At 40.4% G+C, this 18627-nt stretch overlaps 1 protein-coding gene and 1 long non-coding RNA gene across 3 annotated transcripts in view; one reads left to right on the top strand and one right to left on the bottom strand.

The window, feature by feature from the left end:
• The window catches only part of LOC141542630 (uncharacterized), a 68597-nt gene that overhangs the window by 22379 nt on the left and 27591 nt on the right, over window positions 1-18627 (bottom strand). For both annotated transcript variants that reach the window (XR_012482221.1, XR_012482220.1), the window contains exon 2: window positions 6935-6998. This is a non-coding gene — a long non-coding RNA (uncharacterized LOC141542630). The remainder of the gene's footprint in view (window positions 1-6934; window positions 6999-18627) is intronic.
• The window catches only part of CMTM8 (CKLF like MARVEL transmembrane domain containing 8), a 64382-nt gene that overhangs the window by 28712 nt on the left and 17043 nt on the right, over window positions 1-18627 (top strand). The gene's annotated exons all lie outside the window — the stretch shown is intronic.

Genomic DNA, 18627 nt, shown 5'->3' with positions numbered 1-18627 from the left:
TCGGTGAGGGAGCACATGGATTGGGCTCTAACGCCGCCTAGATGAGTCACTAGGTGGTCAAGAGATAATCTGCTGACCGTGGCGACAAAAAGATCAGCTCCTGCCTCAGTTTCCTCAGCTATAAACTATTGAGAGTACCCTAGTGGCTGTCTCACAGGATTGTCGTGAAATAAAAATGACACGATGTACATAAAATACTTTGCAAACTCTACTGTTTGTATTTTTAGTTTCTATTTTTTTTCTTTGTCTCCCACTCCTCCTCACTCATTGAGAAGGCAAGCTCTGAAGTGCCGTATGAACATCAGTTATTATTTCTATCCTAGGCAGAGAGTGGTTTAGAGCAGAATCCATTCAGAGGAGATGCCGCTTCTGCATTAGAAGAGAAAGTTCCTCACCGGGAGTGCTTTATATTAATGAACTTAACAGGTTGTTAAAAAAAAAAAAAAAAAAGTCTTATTATTTATTTCCTTGTATGTTCTCTTAACAAATAACCCGCTTTTGTGTTCCCTTCTGTGGTGTCCTGAGACTGGCATCTTTTGTTAACTTGGATGATGGAGAGATTAGCTTTCTTTCAGGGATTTTCCTATATCCGAACTTGCTTTGGTCTCTGGGAGAACAATGCTGATATCGGCTAAATGCAGCCCTTCTTTATTTATGTAACGCCACAGGAAGGTGGAAATCTAAAAATAACCACCCAAGTAAGGACTGTGTTTTCCCACTGGTGAAACAGCTGTACCAGCATTGTTTCCCAGGGAAACTGGGGCTCTGTTTAAACAAAGACAGGGACCTAAAGAAAGCTCGGGTCAGAAGTCAAACATCCATTGTGGAGAACACTTTGTAAAACGTACATAAACTCTGTCTCTGTCTCCGTCTCCCTCATAGACACAGAGACGTGGCAGCTGCTGAGCATGGGAAACCGTGGTGACAACAGAGGGAATCTATAGACAGATGTTGGAGCTGGTGGGTGTGGGTTGCTTAGGATGCTGGAGTGAACAGGGCAGGGAAAGGGAACTCCCTGGTACCTGTTGCCAGAGGGGAAAAAAAGGAAACAGGGAGCAAAGCCCCTTTTTCCGGGCTGGCTATATTCTCAGTGACCCTTCACAACAAGAAAGGGAAGTGAGTTGGGCGGGGAAGTCCCTTGTGCTATTGAAAGCTTCCCCGTCTTTTTCTTGTGACTCCGATCTGTGATGCCGATGGTGTAGGGAGAACCCCTTGTGGAAATTCCTTCCACCAAGACAAATCATCCATTCATCCGCAACTTTGTGTCGCCTAACGCGGGCCATCTAGTCCTCTGTCAGTCAATAAGCATGTGTTATTTCGTACCAAGCACCAGGAATACGGAAGAAAGATAAAACCATTCTCACCTCAGAGGAGCTTACAGTCTAAATGCAGGTAAACTGAGGATAATAAACAGAGGAAAGCCATTCACATTAGGGAGGACCAGCAAAGGCTTCTGGTAGGAGATTTTAGTTATGATTTGAAGGAAGCCAGCATGTCAGAAGAGAAAACTAAGACCACTGGAGGTCAATTGGATCACCCAATTTCATAAAGTCTCCTAATTCATATAGATGAACTTATTTTTTTCCTTCTGATCACTGTGTTTCAAAATAACTGGTGTCCACTTTAAGCCCACATATTTTATTTTATACTGAGATCTCCATTGGCTTTCAGAGGAATCTGTAACATATCTTCCCAAGTTGAAATGTGGCTTCAAGCCACTAATTGCATGACCCCGGAAAAGTCATTGTTTGCTTCAGTGTCCTCATCTGTAAAATGAGCTGGAAAAGGAAATAGCAAAACTCTCTTTGCCAAGAGAAGCCCAAATAGAATCACGGAGAGTCAGACATTACTGAAATGATTGAAAAACAAAGTTTGTGACTGTCACTGTACTAAGCACTATAAAAATATTATCTCATTTGATATTCACAACAACTCTGAGAGGCAATTATTATTATTCCCATTTTACAGATGAGTAAATTGAGGTAGGCAGAAATTAAGCAGCACACAATAAGTGTCTGAGGGCAGATTTGAACTCCTGCCTCCAGTCTCAATGCTCTATCCCTTGCAGAACCACCTAGGTGACAAGTGGTCTCCAGTGTCTACTAGAAGACCTCCAGAAAGGATACCCGAGATATCCCATGGCTGCCCATTGTATTTTAGGATGACTCTAATTACTGGGGAAAAAAATTTAAAATAAGGAAATAAAAATCTGCTTCTCTCTGAGCACTTCCAGCTCTGTCTTCAGGAACCCTGCAGAAACTTGAAGCCTCCTTTAATGAGTCAGTCCTTCTCTAAGAATACAAAGTGTTAGAAGGCAGGAATTATACTATATCTTTATCTTTGTAATCCTGGTGCCAAGCACACAGTAGGTGCTTAATAAAGGTTTGTTGGTTTGAATGAACTTGGCTGCTCATCAGATAGTAGAATATCAATATAATACCTGTCACCTAATGATTTTGTCTTATAAAACCAGAAACATTAGAGAGCTTCCTTTTGGCTGATGCATGCCTTTGGAAAGCTGGGGGTCACCTCTACCCCTACTGTGAGGCAACAGAGTGGGGCTCCGGTGGAGATGATCACAACTGTCACTGAATCATAACTATGATGTCCTATTCTAACTGAATGGTAAGAGTACAGTGCATCTGTAAACATCTGAATAATAGATGAAACACAAATAAGTTTATTTCACTTGGTTTTGGTAAAATTCTCACCTTTGTGGTTAATCTTGATATCTAGCACTTTTTTGTATTTAATAGGGTTTTGTAAATACACCTTCAATTTAAAGTACTTTAACTTATTTTACTTTATCTTCAGTTATATTTGTAGTACTGAAGCATCCCTCCCCTCAGATTTCTTCTAATGTATATTCTAGTTCAAGATGCTCTCAGAAAAATCTACTCTCTGAGTAAATGTACTCAAGATCATATAGCTCATGAGCCACCATCAATATGTTTATTTAACTAAATGTCTCAGAAGATATAAACATGTTGAACAGATCAAATGTATTGAGGGAGGCAGGGCCACAATTAGTTCAAAGAAAAAGGCAGTTAATGAAATGAGATAAAAAGAAAAGTAGCACACCTGTCAGATTGGCTAAGATGACAAGAAAAGATAATGATGTATGCTGGAGGGGATGTGGGAAAACTGGGACACTGATGCATTGTTGGTGGAGTTACGAAAGAATCCGGCCATTGTAGAAAGCAAGCCATGCCCAAAAAGTTATCAAACTGTGCATACAGCTTTGATCCAGCAGTGCTACTACTGGGCCTATATCCCAAAGAAATACTAAAGAGGGGAAAGAGACCTGTATGTGCCAAAATGTTTGTGGCAGCTCTTTTTGTAGTGGCTAGAAACTGGAAAATGAGTGGATGCCCATCAGTTGGAGAATGGTTGCATAAATTATGGCATATGAATGTTATGGAATATTATTGCCCTGTAAGAAATGACCTGCAGGATGAATTCAGAAAGGTTTGGAGAGACTTGCATGAACTGATGCTGAGTGAAATGAGAAGAACCAGGAGATCACTATACACTTCAACAACAATACTGTATGAGGACATATTCTGATGGAAGTGGAAATCTTCAACATAGAGAAGATCCAACTCACTTCCAGCTGATCAATGATGGACAGAAACAACTACCAGAGAAGGAACATTGGGAGTTGAATGTAAACTGTTAGCACTACTGTCTTTCTACCCAGGTTACTTATACCTTCAGAATTCAATTCTTACCGTGCAACAACAAAATTGGATTTACACACATATATTGTATCTAGGTTATACTGTAACACATGTAAAATGTATAAGATTGCCTGTCATCTGGGGGGGGGGAATTTAGGAAAAATGAATATTAGGGATAATGTTGTAAAAAAAATTACTCATGCATATGTACTGTCAAAAAATTATAATTATAAAATTAATAAAAAAAAGAAACGCAAAAAAAAAAATAAAAGAAAAGTAGCAATAGAAGGTTTTTCTCATAAGCCTGGGGCATGCTTTCCCACCAATACACACAGCATAGTGGAGAAGAGTAGACCTATCCAGTAAGGGGCTCCCCATAGGAAAGAATCATTGAGATATCTATTTTCCTTTGTGCATTTCTACATTACACCAGAAATTCTTCACGTTCAGAGATCTTCCTCCTCCTCCCTTGTGCCCTCTCATGCTCCCCGTGCCCACCACACGGCAGATGCCCAATAAACACCGGTTACTTGATAACCCACTATTATTGTAGCCCCCACTCCATTACTCTTGAATGATTGGTGCATTAAGCTGACCTAATGAAGGGTAATGTTCACGGGTGCCAGTCTTGTCTTGCCCTAGACAGACTTTGATATATGGGTGGGATTTAAACATAGCTAACGGCGGCATCTCATTCAAGTTTTAATTAATGCGTGCATTTATGAGTCTTCCCCAAGGGTAGATCAATACTTGTCTGCCCGAGTCAGGGATAATCTGAAGTTCATTCTGAGGCAGGACATTTCAGAAAAACTGAAACAAAAACAGGTGTTTGGGAATTCTTAGTAAATTTTTTTTCCTAATGGAGTCTTTGTAGTGATTAATACTTCAAAATGGGGTCATGTGCTTCCTTTCTCGTTGGATATTTCTTTACGTTTTTTAGCACTGGGAAAGAAGGATGGATGATATGGCTGTTGTTTTTTAAGAGCTTAGTGAAAAAGAAATAGTGAGACAGAAGATCTGTGACAGATTTCCTTTCATTGCACCCATTGGGTGGCTGATCACACCACATGAACAAATGCTAAAAAGCCAGAGATTTTTAGAAGACCCTCCTGCACATTTGTCCCCGCAAAGAGAAGAGGTATGATTCGCTCTGGAGTGACAGTATTACGTTAACAAGGATAAATATTATCAAAGAGAAAGAAAGAAGGCATTTAAAGGAGACTGTCACAATAAGCTAGCATGGTCAGCTGTAATGGAGAGAATGTTGACTCTGAAATCAGAGGACCTTGATTCAAATCCTGTCTCTGACGTGAATTATTTATGAGACTTGAGCTAGATACTCTCAGCCTCAGTTTCTTCATCTGAAGACAGGGGTGATGATCATCTCCAGGCTGTCTACCTCATGGTGGTGAGGATCAAATGAGACATGTGAAGTACATATTTGTTTCACGAACCTTAAAGCGATTCACAGCTAGGAACCGAAAACAATGAATAAATAATGAGAATCCGGTCAAGTGTTGTCTGCATCTGAGTTTGCACTATTTGAAGTTATAATTGTGGAAAATAGGGTCATTGGTTCCAGCCCAGTAGAAATATGCCATGGGAATTTAAAGACTATGATTGTTTCATGGGACTCATAATGTGAATTAATCAGGACTCAGCTGTATAAGCACCTATTATTATTATTATATTATTTTCACTATTATTATTATAATAATCTCTATTGTTATGAACAATCATCTCTGAAGAAGATGAAAACTCTTTTCCAAATAGGCAAAGAAAGATCAATCTGAATTCTAATCTAGTTTTGCAGGTGGGTACACACACACACACACACACACACACACACCCCTGTTTCTCTCTCTCTCTCCCCCTCTCTTTCTCTCCCCCTCTCTTTCTCTTCCCCTCTCTCTCTTCCCCTTTCTCTCCCCCCTCTTTCCCCCTCTTTCCCCCTCTTTCCCCCTCTTTCCCCCTCTTTCCTCCTCTTTCCCTCTCTCTCCCTCTCTCTCCCTCTCTCTCCCTCTCTCTCCCTCTCTCTCTCTCTCTCTCCCTCTCTCTCCCTCTCTCTCCCTCTCTCTCTCTCCCTCTCTCTCCCTCTCTCTCCCTCTCTCTCTCTCCCTCTCTCTCCCTCTCTCTTTCTCCCTCTCTCTCCCTCTCTCTCCCTCTCTCTCCCTCTCTCTCCCTCTGTCTCCCTCTGTCTCCCTCTCTCTCCCTCTCTCTCCCTCTGTCTCCCTCTCTCTCCCTCTCTCTCCCTCTGTCTCCCTCTCTCTCCCTCTCTCTCCCTCTCTCTCCCTCTCTCTCCCTCTGTCTCCCTCTCTCTCCCTCCCTCTCCCTCCCTCTCCCTCCCTCTCTCTCCCTCTCTCTCCTTCTCTCTCCCTCTGTCTCCCTCTCTCTCCTCCCTCTCTCTCCTCTCTCTCTCTCTCTCTCTCTCTCTCTCTCTCTCTCTCTCTCTCTCTCTCTCTCTCTCTCTCTCTCTCTCTCTTTCTCTCTCTTCCCCCCCCCCCTCTCTCTTTCTCTCCCCCCCTCTCTCCCTCTTTCCCTCTCTCTCTCTCTCCTACTCCCTTTCCCCCCTCTCTCTCCTTCCCTCTCTCTCCCTCTCTCTCTCTCCCTCTCTCCCCTCCCTCTCTCTCCCTCTCTCTCTCTCCCTCTCTCCCTCTGTCTCCCTCCCTCTCTCTCTCCCTCTCCCCAGAGTTGTCTACCTGCAGTCCCTTCTGAGCCATGTAAAATGACAATCAATTGTATTACTACTTAAGGGTTAGTTATCAAACTTTTCACGGATCATAGAGTCACAGGGTTTGGAAAGACCTTAGAGAACACCCTTCATATTACAAATAAAGGAACTGAATCCCAGAGAAGTGAATGACTTAGCCACACTTACAGTCACACAGCTAGTTAGTGATGGGGGCAGGACAAGGACTTCCCTGTCTCCCAATCGAGTTCTGGCTGGTGAACCCACTTAGCCTCCAGACACAGGATTGTGGATTGTTTTAGAACTTAGAGGGCAGTTACTCCAACCTGAGAAAAGTGAGGTTTAGGAGAGTGTAGGTATCCGCCCCAGAGACACTGCTTCCAGATTAATTTTCCTAAAAACACTTCCTGGCTCTTCTCAAAAATTTTCCAATGAACTGGACAAAGTCCAAATTCCTTAGGCTGGCTAAATCTACATCTTCCTTCAGTGCTGGCTACTCCCTACATAAACTATCTCCCCTCCAGGCAAAGAAGTCTGCCAACCCCTCTGCTCTGCAATTACTTACCTTCTTGCTTCCTCAGCTTTGTTCTCCTGCCTCCAAGGACACCTGACCTTGAAGAAGTTGCATTCTGTTAGGCAGAAATAACAGATAAATCAATACAAAATATATAACAAGTAAATATTGAAATCCAGCCTCAGTCACTTAGTAGCAAATCATGTTATCTTATTTGCCTCGGTTTCCCCATCTGTAAAATGATGCTAGAGAAGATGCAATATCTTTGCCAAGAAAACCCCAAATGTCGTCAAGAAGAGTTAGACGTGACCAAATGACTCAACAGCAAAAAAAATACAAAACATTTCAGGCAATACTAGTAACTGGCAGTGGGGGAAGGGACTCGGGAAGATCTTATTTCAGTGGAAGTCCTTGGTTTGAGCTCTGAAAGAAGCTAGAGACTCTAAGAAACAGGTGAAGAGAAAGAGCATTCCAAAGATGAGGGTCAGCCTGTACACAGAGGGAGGATTAGTACTAAATTTATACTTATTATCAGAATCCACATTGTGTCTCCCATACTAGCCATCCATCAACCCTGGCCATCTTATTTGCCATCTACCTACAACCATGCTCCTCTCCTCCCACCCCTTGTTGCATTTCTTGTTCTTTGAGAACCATAATTAAATTAATATTACCATTGCTTTTTTTTTTTTTTTTTTTTTTTTTTTTTCCCTGAGGCTGGGGTTAAGTGACTTGCCTAGGGTCACACAGCTAGGAAGTGTTAAGTGTCTGAGACCAAATTTGAACTCAAGTCCTCCTGAATTCAGGGCTGCCCCACCATTGCTTTTAAAGGGAACGTGCCTCCACTCCCTTGTGATTTCCTGGGCCAAAACACCCTTCTTCAGCCCCGGTCTCTCTCCTCCGCATGTTTGGTTTCCCCCATTAGATTATAAATCCTGAGAGCAGCGACCCTCTCCCTTTGTCTTTGAGTCTCCACATTTGGCACTGTGCTTGGTGCTTGATGAGGACTCAAGGAATTCTTTCCAACCCTTGCTTGTACAAAGTAAGTTCACCAGGTAGAAAATCCTATTAAATGGGGGCAACAGATAAGGCTCCATGTAGGAGAAGATCTCTGTACCCACCTTGGAAAGGGGCTGAATAAAAAAAAAAAATCATAGCTATTGCATTTTTAAATGTCTTCGGAATGCAGGCTCTAGCTGAGTAATAATCTGCTGCCTCAAGGAAGCCTTGTGTCGATTAATTTGGGGGAGCTTTGAGAAAAATGAGCAAGCTCACATGTGTGTCCCCAGAGGCAGGCTGAACTAGGGGGTTGTTCACATCTCAGCCTCCATTAGCCTCTAACCCTCCCAGCAAAAGGTGCTGTCTGAGCTATTCCTCAACCGACAGTAGGTGTTCTATTCACATAGCCAATGAGTGAAATTGGCTTGTGTCTTTGCCTTCCAGGCCAGTTGGGATTCTGGAGGGTATAAGAGATGCTATGGGGACCAGATCTTTGAACTGTTCTCAGTGGGATCCCATGGAGCCTCAGCTTTTAGAGCTGGCTGAGCCTGTTCTCACACACTGCATCAAGTCAATAGATCTCCCCTCTGCGCCCCCTGCTAAAGCTGTGTTCTCAGCAGGAGATGAGATTTACCCTTCTCTTCATGTTTCCAAGAGCTCATCTCAAGGCAGGCAAGACCTAGCTTTGTGCGAAAAGCTCTTGGTGAAACACATCTATGGCATTTGTGGTCAAAGCAAGGCTGTCTACTAAATAATTTCTAGACTTTGAGGAGGATTGGCTCCCATGGCTTCAGGTTAGATTGGATCATGAGTGCTAGAAATCCAGAACATTTATTTTACTTAATTTTTATTTTACCTTATACCACTTCATATATATATATATATATATATGTATATGTATATATACATATATATATATATATATATATGAAGTGGTATAAGATATAAGATGCCAGAACTATTAAAGACTTGCCCAAATTACACAAGTCTTGTAGACTCAGGATTTGAACCCAGGTTCATTACAAATCCAGTTCTCTTGTGTTCTGTGTTCTCAAACAATGTTCTTGGACAAAATAGCTTTCTTATCCTTTGCTGTAATGGTAATTTTTATGAGGATCATATATTGTCATAAATCATACTTATAAGTTAATATCCTCCTATTAACCCATCTTTTTGTAGTTTAATTTCATGCATGAACCTAATTCAACTTTTCCACAAAAAATTTTTCTATTACATTCACAGCACAAAATATAACAACAATAATAAATACTATACTAATAGTAATTTCTATAGAATTTAAGATTTACAAAACACTTTCCATTCGAATAGTCTATGAGGTAGGCAGTTTTATTATTCTCCATTTTACAGATTGTGATATTGAGATACAAAATGGTAAAATTAGTTGCTCATGGTCATATCCTCTTCTTCCTCTTTCTTATCTTCCCTTATTTGTTATCACCCCTAATTTCAAGGAATTGTCATTTTAGTTTCAAAGGAGCAAGATCTAGATCTGGAAGAACACCCCCCCTTATTTTATAGATGTAAAATAATAATAACAGTTAATAATAAATAAGAATTTCTATAGGGTTTTAAGTTTTGCAGAGTACATTATATCTGTTAACTTTGAGGAAGTGTTATTATTATTCCTATCATATAGATGAAGAAACTGAGGCATCAAGAGGTTATAAGTGACTTGTCCAGGACCACAGCAAGTCAGTGTCTGAGACAGGATTTGAACTCAGGACTTACTGACTCTAAAATCCTGACATCAGTCCACTTAAGTAAGGTACCTAAGGTCACATGGGTATTAACTATCACAGATAAAATTTGAACTGAGGTCCTTTGACTCCATAGTTCTTTCCACTATACTATGATGTCTTTTTTTTTTTTTTTTTGAGGATTCAATCAACAAACATTTATTAATTTACTATTGATAGCTACATGGAAACAATGACTATGAAGTTGGATAGACTTTGGGAAATAGTGATGTTTAGGAGGGCCTGGTGAGCTATGGTCCTTGGGGTGACAAAGAGCTTGACATGACTGAAGAACAACAATGAAAATCCTGAAGATCCAAAGACAAAATGGGATAGGGCTTACATTTTCACCAACTTAAACAGTGTTATAAGCAAGTTCCAGGTAGCATAATACCAGTGGTACATTCCTGCTCTGGGGGTAATCACTATGAAGGTAAAAAGAGGCTATACAGTTCACAGAGGATTCTAGTTCTGAGTCTGTGAATGGAGATTTGTCTTCATAGCCACAGGGCTTCCACTCTGATCCCTGTTTGGTGCTTTATTATTACTTGATGATTGATTAATTGCTTCTGTCACTCTCTAGCTGTGTGACTGTGGTCAAGTCACTTTAACTCTCTACGTCTCAGTTTCCCCTCTGTAAAAATGAGAATCTCTTTTAAGATGCCTTCCTGGTCAACCATTTGGGGATCCTCTTCTAGAAGTAAAGCGAGCTGGAAAGGGCAGCCTTCCAAAACGAGGGGAAGCTTGTGGGAGTTGGGTCCTGAGCCAGGTGCTCAAGGATGGAGACACGAATTGGTGGGTGAAGGAAGGTGGGAGGCATTGGGAACAGCATGAGCAGAGCTACTAGGAAGTGAGAATGAATAAGGGATGGTAAGGAAATCCACCTGGTTGGAGGCGGGGGTGGTGAGAGAGACTAGTGAAAGCTGATGATAATAACTTGTATTAAGAGAGCCTCCACTTCTTATCTTATGTCTGACTGAAGTCCAGATTTTTATAGCCTTGAATTTTTCCCATCTGGCTCCATACTTTTCCAGTGCTGTCATCCTTTTAATTCCTTTCACATATTCAGGGCTTCATTTTCCTCACAACTATGAGTTACATAGTAGATGTCATCCCCATATTACAGATGAGGAAGTTAAGGCTCAAGCAGGTTTGTTGACTTGCCTATGGTCACTCAAGTAGGATCAGAACCATGATATGAATCTAGAATTTCTGACTGCAAATCTAGTGATCTTTCTCTGACATCTCTGTGACTCAGAGTAAGAGGAGAGGGGAGGGGGAAATGATTTTGAGGAAAAGAGCATATTGATGGGAGAGAGATTATGCTGGAAGACTTGGGGAGCACTACTAACCCACTGGCTTTTCCAGTCAATCTAATCCTAACAAGTGCCCCCTGTGTGCTAGGCATTGTTCTTTCGTACTTTGTAAGATCGATCTCCCCTGTCTCAGAGTTGTTTAACTTTTCTATAATAATTGGGGAAGGGAAATTCCAAGTGAAGGGAATCTGGATAGACTTTAAAATGACATTGAATGTCCTTTCTCTGACTCTATTCTGTGACTCATCCCCACCTCCACCTCTTGACATCAGTTTGGAAAGAGGAAGTATGTTCAGATGTTTGGAACTTGGATCCTTCTCACTCATTCCCTCTACTTCCTACCTTATGCCTACTGACTGAAATCCAAGTTCTGTAGCCTGGAATTGATGCTTTTTCCCATCTGGCTCCAAACTCTTTCCAGTGCCATGTCGTAATTCTAATCCCCTCCATATATTCAGCGCTTCAATCAAACTGAACCATTCATCTCTTAAGTGCCTCATATATAAAACAGTAGATAGAGAGATGGACCTGAGTCCACAAGACCTAGGATCAAATTTTTTCTCCAATGCTTCTTACTCGTGTGAGTTGTTCACTGTCCTTAGGCCTCAGGTTGGGAATAAAATAAGAGAATTAGACAAGATGAACTCAAAGTTTCTTCCCAGTTCTAAATCATCCAACCTAATTCCATTATTTTGCATATGCTGTCTGCTTTCCCTGTTCTCCTTTCTCCACAATCTGTGTCTATTGAATTCCCAGTTCTCTTTTAAAATCCAGTTTAAATGATACTTCCTCCACAGAACATTCTTTAATCCTCCAAGGTTCTTTAATATTCTTAGACTTCAATGCACATAAGCATGATTTCCCTTTCTGGCCCCAATCAACTTTTCCTGCCTTATTCTCTTAATTCCAGCCAAATTAGAATTCTTATCTATTTCTGCCTGCCTCTGCCACCTTTTCTTGGTGCAGGATATTGTCCATGATTAGACTGTCCCATATAAAAATCCTTGTCTTCCCTCAAGACCACCTTTTTCATGATGTCTTCCTTGTTTTTTACCCCTATTCCTGAAAAGTTATTTTGTCTTCCTCAAATTTCTTAGAGTACTATTTGAAACTTCTCTTTGGTACTTTTCACACTATACCTTGTATACCTTGTGCAGCTATTATATCTCCTTTGTTAGAATGTGAGCTCCTTGAGGGTGGGAATTGCCTCCTTTCATTGTATTATCTCCATGCTCTAGCATAGTGCCTCATACATAGCCAGTCTTTCATGTTTGCAATTTGTTCCTTTTTATATACTTCTTAAAGTCTATTTTGTATTATAGTTATTGGTGAATGTGCCTTCTATCAAAACAATGTATAAACATCAGCTGCAGCTCTATCAGATTGTAAGCATCTTGTAGGAAGGGAATTTGTCATATAGCACTTTTTCTCCTTCAGCACCGAGGACAGTGCCCTGTCTATCCTATGATGAGCGCATTTCAGGCAATAACTATTCATTGAACTGCATCAGACTCTCTACAGTATATATAGAGCTGGAAGGAATCTTAAAGATCATTGAATCTAATCTCTTCATTTTACAGATGAGGAGTTTGAGGTTAAATGGCTCATTCAGTCACACCACAGGGATATATCTGAGGTGGGATTGAACTTGCAGACTTTAAGTCTGGTTCCCTATTATTTATACCGCAATGCCTTAGAGTAATGCCATTTTTCTTTCATACCCACAACTTCAGTGAATGGAAACAAAACCCAATGACAATAAAGAGTTGACTGGCATGGCCCATTCTCATGGGCCAAATGGACCAATCTGCTGGCTTCAGCTGCATCTGGAGGACAAAGTGAGGTCATTTCTTTGCCACTAAGGCCAGCCCTGGTAAATGCATTTGTCTTGTTAAGTATAAACTAGAAAGCAATTTTTTATTGAAGCTTTTTATTTACAAAGCATATGCATGGGTAATTTTTCCAACATTGACCTTTGCATAACCTTTTGTTGCAAATTTTCTCCTCCTTCCCCCATCTTCCCTCTCCCCTAAGCTGGCAGGTAGTCTGATACATGTTAAATATGTTGAAATACATGTTATATCCGATATATGTATACATATTTATATAATTATCCTGTTGCACAAGAAAAATCAGATCAAGAAAGAAGACAAAAAAACTGAAAAAGAAAACACAATGCAAGCAAATAACAAGAGAGAGAGCAAGAATGCTATGTTGTGTTCTGCACTCTGTTCCCATGGTTTTCTCTCTAGGTTTGGGTGGCTCTTTTCGTCACTGCACAAGTGGAACTGGTTTGAATCATTTCAATATTGAAGGGAGCCATGTCTGTCAGAATTGATCATCATATAGTCTTCTTGTTGCCATGTATGATGATTCCTGGTTCTGCTCATTTCATTTAGCATCAGTTCATGGAGGTCTCTCTAAAATCATCCTGCTGGTCATTTCTTACAGAACAATAGTATTCCATAGCATTCATTTACACACACAATTTATTCAGCCTTTCTCCAATGATGGTCATCCACTCAGTTTCCAGTTTCTGGCCACTACAAAGAGAGCTGCCACAAACATTCTTGCACATGTGGTCCCTTTCCCTCCTTTAAGATTTCTTTGGGATACAAGCCCAGTAGACACACTGCTGGACCAAAGGATATGCACAGTTTGATAACTTTTTGAGTGTAGTTCCAAATTGTTCTCCAGAAAGGTTGGATCCATTCACAGTTCTACCAACAATGTGTCAGTATCCCAGTTTTCCACATCCCCTCCAACATTCATAATTATCTTTTCCTTCATTTTAGCCAATCTGAGAGGTGCATAGTGGTATCTCAGAGTTGTCTTAATTTGCATTTCTCTGATCAATAGTGATTTGGAGCACCTTTTCATGTGGCTACAAATAGTTTCAATTTCTTTATCTGAAAATTGTCTGTTCATGTCCTTTGACCACTTCTCAATTGGAGAATGACTTGAACTATTATAAATTTGAATCAATTCTCTATATATTTTAGAAATGAGGCCTTTATCAGATCCTTTAGATGTAAAACTGTTTTCCCAGTTTATTGCTTCCCTAGAAAGCAATTTAAAAAAAAAAAAACTATTGTTCTGAGTTTTTCTTTCCTCAAAGACAGTAATCAGTCTATCGGATATACCTACTTTAATACCTGATTATGTTACTTAACTTGATATGTAATAATGCAGTGATAGACAAGAAAGTAAGGCAAGTTTCAAGAACCGTTTTTGCTATAGAAGGGGGTTATACATTAGCATAGGAAGGAGATAACTAATTTGGAAAATGTGGCATAGTAGAAACATTACTGAACATGGAGTCAGGAGACACTTGAGTTCTCTGATGCTAACAACAGAAAATCATTTTATCCCATCAAATAAACATTTATTAAATGTTTACTTCCTATAGTGTTCTGGGCTATACACTTAAGGATATAAAGACAAAACCAAAACCAGCCTAGCCTCCAAGGGCTAATGTTCTATGGGGAAGAGGGAGGGGGAAGAAAATAAAACATGCACATGAATGATGATGTACATGGTAGCCTGAGGATGGAAAAGGCACTAACAACTAAGAGATCAGGAAAGACCCCATACAGGGAGTAACATTTGAGTTGAACTTTGAAGGAAGCTTGGGTTTCTAAGAGAATTAACATGAGGAGAAAATATATTTCAGGGAGGCAGGAAACAGAATTCCTCAGTTTCCTCATTTGCAAAATGGAGATATTAATTCTTGCCCTATTTTTGTTAGGAAAGCATGTTGTAACCCTCAAAGCGCCATTGAAATGGCAGAAATTATAAGTATATGAAAGAGTAGAGTACTAATTATGAGCATTTCTCAGCCTTGTGACCTGAAAACTCAGGCTATGTAATACTGATTTTCCGATCATGCAGGCACTGACCTGGCTGCAAATAATAGCTGTTATAACGTTCCAAGGCCAGGGGTCAGATTGGCCCAATGCCTAGGACACATGGCTGGATCTCAGATGTTGGTTGGTTAGACAGAAGGTAATGATTTACAGGGTCTCCTAATTTAGTATTTGAAACAAACAAAAAAAGACTGAAATAGAACTAAAATGAACATGCTAATTAAAAAAGGCGACAGAGCATTCTGTGGGACTAGTTCTGCAGACTTTACCATAGACACGGAGGTGAAATGCAAGATAAGAGATCAAAGCTTTCTGGATCAGACATTGGCTCTATTAGCTGCTACTGGAAGCTGTAAAGAGAGCAGAATTCTTAACCTCTGTGTGTGTGTGTGTGTGTGTGTGTGTGTCCGTCCCTCCCCTGGAACCCTTTGGAGGCAGTCTGACAAAATCTAGGGATGAACCCCTTCTGGGAAAAATGTTTTTAAGTATATAATAAAATAGAGGATTACAAAGAAATCTAATTATATTAAGTTGCTATTTTCAAAAAAATTCATGGTCCCCAAGTTAAGAACCCTTGTTTTAGAAGGTAATGGAGCAGTGGATAATACTTGAGGAAGAAGAATTGTAACCCAAAGCTGAAAGTGAAAGGTCCCTAAATTTTAGTCCTTTCTCCAAACCCATTCCTTGTTTCTGCTGGTGAGAGATCAGTGAACACAAGGGAAAGTCAACCTTTTTGTATACTTAGGAGTCCCTTATTTGACAATATTTATTATGGAAATAATAGCTAGGTACTGAATGTTGGGAATGGAGGGAAGCTCATGCTTCAAACAAACAAAACAAAGTCCCCGGTAGGTTTTTCTAAAAGAATAAGTAGAAGCTTCTTTGGCCTATTTCTTTTTTAAAGTCTGTTTTTGAGAATTTTTGTGCTCCTTTATTTGCTAATTTAATGTCATTCATTCTCCCTGCATGTCATGGTAGAGTCACCAAGTTTGAGAGTTGGGAAAGACCTCAGCAGCCAATCTAGTGCAACCCCAAGCCCAAATAAATCCTCACTAGAATGCCCTCCACAATTATTCATCCAGCCTCAGTGTGAATCTCCCCAAGGATGACAAATTCCCCTCTTCTTCCTAAGAAGTCTATTCCTAGCCACTCTACAATTCAATTCTCAATCGATCTTTACTTCCTGCTTCTTCATTCTAAGAGGAGTCTTAATTCTTTGCTTCTAATGATAGTCCTTAAGCAGAATCCTCACATTCCCTCTCATCTTCATTAGGACACATGTCTCAAGCTCCTTCAGTAGATCTTCTCTGTGACATGTTCTCGAGATCCTACACTATCTGGACACCTCCTGGAAAATGCACAGTCCTATTCTAATCAACCCTACTTTCCCCCAGGCTCATTCCAACCCAGCTCATTTATCTTCTATCCCACCCTCAGTGCTCCTAGAAATGTATACTCCCTTGCCAACACATTCTTTCACCTCCTCCAGTTTCTCAACCATTATTCCTTCAACTTCCTCTTTATAATGGGAACCTGGCACTCCCCTTAAAATCCTGTTTACTTGGAGGTCATTCCGCTCCCATGTCTGGAGGAGCTGCAACCCCCTTGTCAGCCTAAGGGGATACTCTCCTCCATACTGTGAAGTCCAGATAATTTCCTTGATATAACCCCTTTTGAGACTAAATCATCCTCTTCCCCAACTTTGACGCTCTCATGCAGCAAACTCCAGGTCTTTCTTTTGACTGTTAATGCTGTCGGCTCCGGGCTCTTGTCTCACTCCCGCACTCCAGCCCCTGTATCTAGCCTCCTCCCTTCCATCCCTTACTCCCCTTCCCTCTCTGTTATTCAGTCATTTTTCAGTCAGGTCTGACTCTCCATGACTCCATTTGGGGTTTTCTTGGGAGAAATATGGAATGGGTTTGCCATTTCCTTCTCTAACCCATTTTACAGATGAGAAATGGAAGCAAATAGGGTTAAGGGATGTGCCCATGGTCACAGAGTACTAAGTAGCTGAGATCAGATTTGAACTCAGGGAAGAATCTTCCTGATTCCAAGTCCGGCACCATGGTGCCACCTAACTGCTTCTTCTGCCATCCTCACTTCATCCAGGTGCAAACCTCATGTTAAACCTCACCACCTTAAGATGGTTTCCCACCTCTAGAAGCTGCTTCCCTTAAAATTTTACTCTTTTAACTGCATAAATATGTGTACATTTATTGGATTTAACATATATTTTAACATATTTAACACCCTGCCATCGAGGGGAGGGGGGAGGGGTTAGGAGGGGAAAGTTTGGAACACAAGGTTTGGCAAGGGTCAGTGTTGAAAAATTACCCATGCATATATCTGGTAAATAAAAACTTTAATTAAAAAAAAAAGAAAAAATCAAATTTTACTCTTAAGTCACCACCTTCTATTTTTCAATCTCTCTCCCTCTCAACCTACTGAAATCCTAGCAAAAGATCTCTTTAAGTCTCAAATTTATTTTGATCTCTTGTCTCTCTTGGGTTCTTCAAAAGCATCTCCCCTACTCTGACTTCCCGTACCTCCATCCCCAGTCTCTATGCACACAGTCAGCCATTTACATGTTACATTAGCTACTTCCCTGCAGTGTATACCTTGATACCCAACTGTCCGCAATATCTCATTAGCAGCTAATTCCTCATTATCTAATTTCTCCCCTCCTACTCTAGGGTTGCTAAATGGCCTAGGGGGAAAAAAAATCTAGAAATCAAACTGCTTTCAAAAGTAGTTTACAAAGGTAATTTAAAATGCATTGTTTTTAATTTAAAAATTATTATTATAAAAGTAGGTTCTATAACATCAGCTCAAACAATTGCTGTTTGATAATCCTGTTACCTACTCTACCCTTATTCTACTGTGCTTGGCATATAATGGGAGCCTAATAAATGCTTCTTGATTGATTGTTGATTAACTCCTAATTACATACTCCAATGCTAAAGGTTTCCAAACTATTCCTCTCTATTCTCTCCCCTTCTATTCCTATTTATTTCTTATACTTCTCTTAGGACATTTCCGGTAGGATACCTGCAGAATATCAAGATTATCTGACCAGATCCTCTGCTCGGCCCTCTCCATTCCTCACCTAGTATTGTCATTAGTAATAATAATAGTTCACATTTATATGGAACAAAAAGATTTGCAAAGCACTTCACTCATCCTCTTCTTTGGTTTTCTCAACTTCCCTTTGACCTAGGTGCTATTATTATGCAAGTTGAGGTTAAGTGACTTGATCAGGATTGCATAACTAGTATGTACCTGAGAAGGGATTCAAACCCAGTTCTTCCAGACTCTTAAGTCTAGTCATCTATTTGCTAAATGACCCAGCTGCATGTTCCATCTTAACATTTTCACAAGCTTTCTTCTTCCCTCTACTTATGGAAGCAGCGGTATCCCTTTTCTTCATTAAGACTAATCCTCTCTCATCAATTCCCTTCATCCTATTTCTTCCAGTCTCTCTCATGACTCACCTTCAATATTCATCTGCTTTGGCTGGTATTTTCAATCTCTTGAACAGCCATCAGAAATTCTACACTGTTTACTGTGCTTGTGTCTCCCTATTTTTATAAATGTCTTCTTCCCTTGGTGCTGTCATCCCTTCCAGCTATGATCCTATTCTCTCCTCCCTTCCACTGTTAAACTCATTTCACAACTTCTATTCTATGTCTTCACTTCCTCATCCTCCTTTCTCTTGAATCCCCTATGTGGACCCCTATGTCACTCTGTTGTAACTTCTCTATAAGATGTATCAATAACTCATTAATCACCAAGTCCAGTGACCTTTT

The sequence above is a fragment of the Sminthopsis crassicaudata genome, chromosome 5, assembly GCF_048593235.1.
Source record: "Sminthopsis crassicaudata isolate SCR6 chromosome 5, ASM4859323v1, whole genome shotgun sequence".
NCBI lineage: Eukaryota > Metazoa > Chordata > Mammalia > Dasyuromorphia > Dasyuridae > Sminthopsis > Sminthopsis crassicaudata.
Note: the sequence above shows the minus strand (reverse complement) of the source record. Positions and strands in the feature narration are given on the sequence as shown.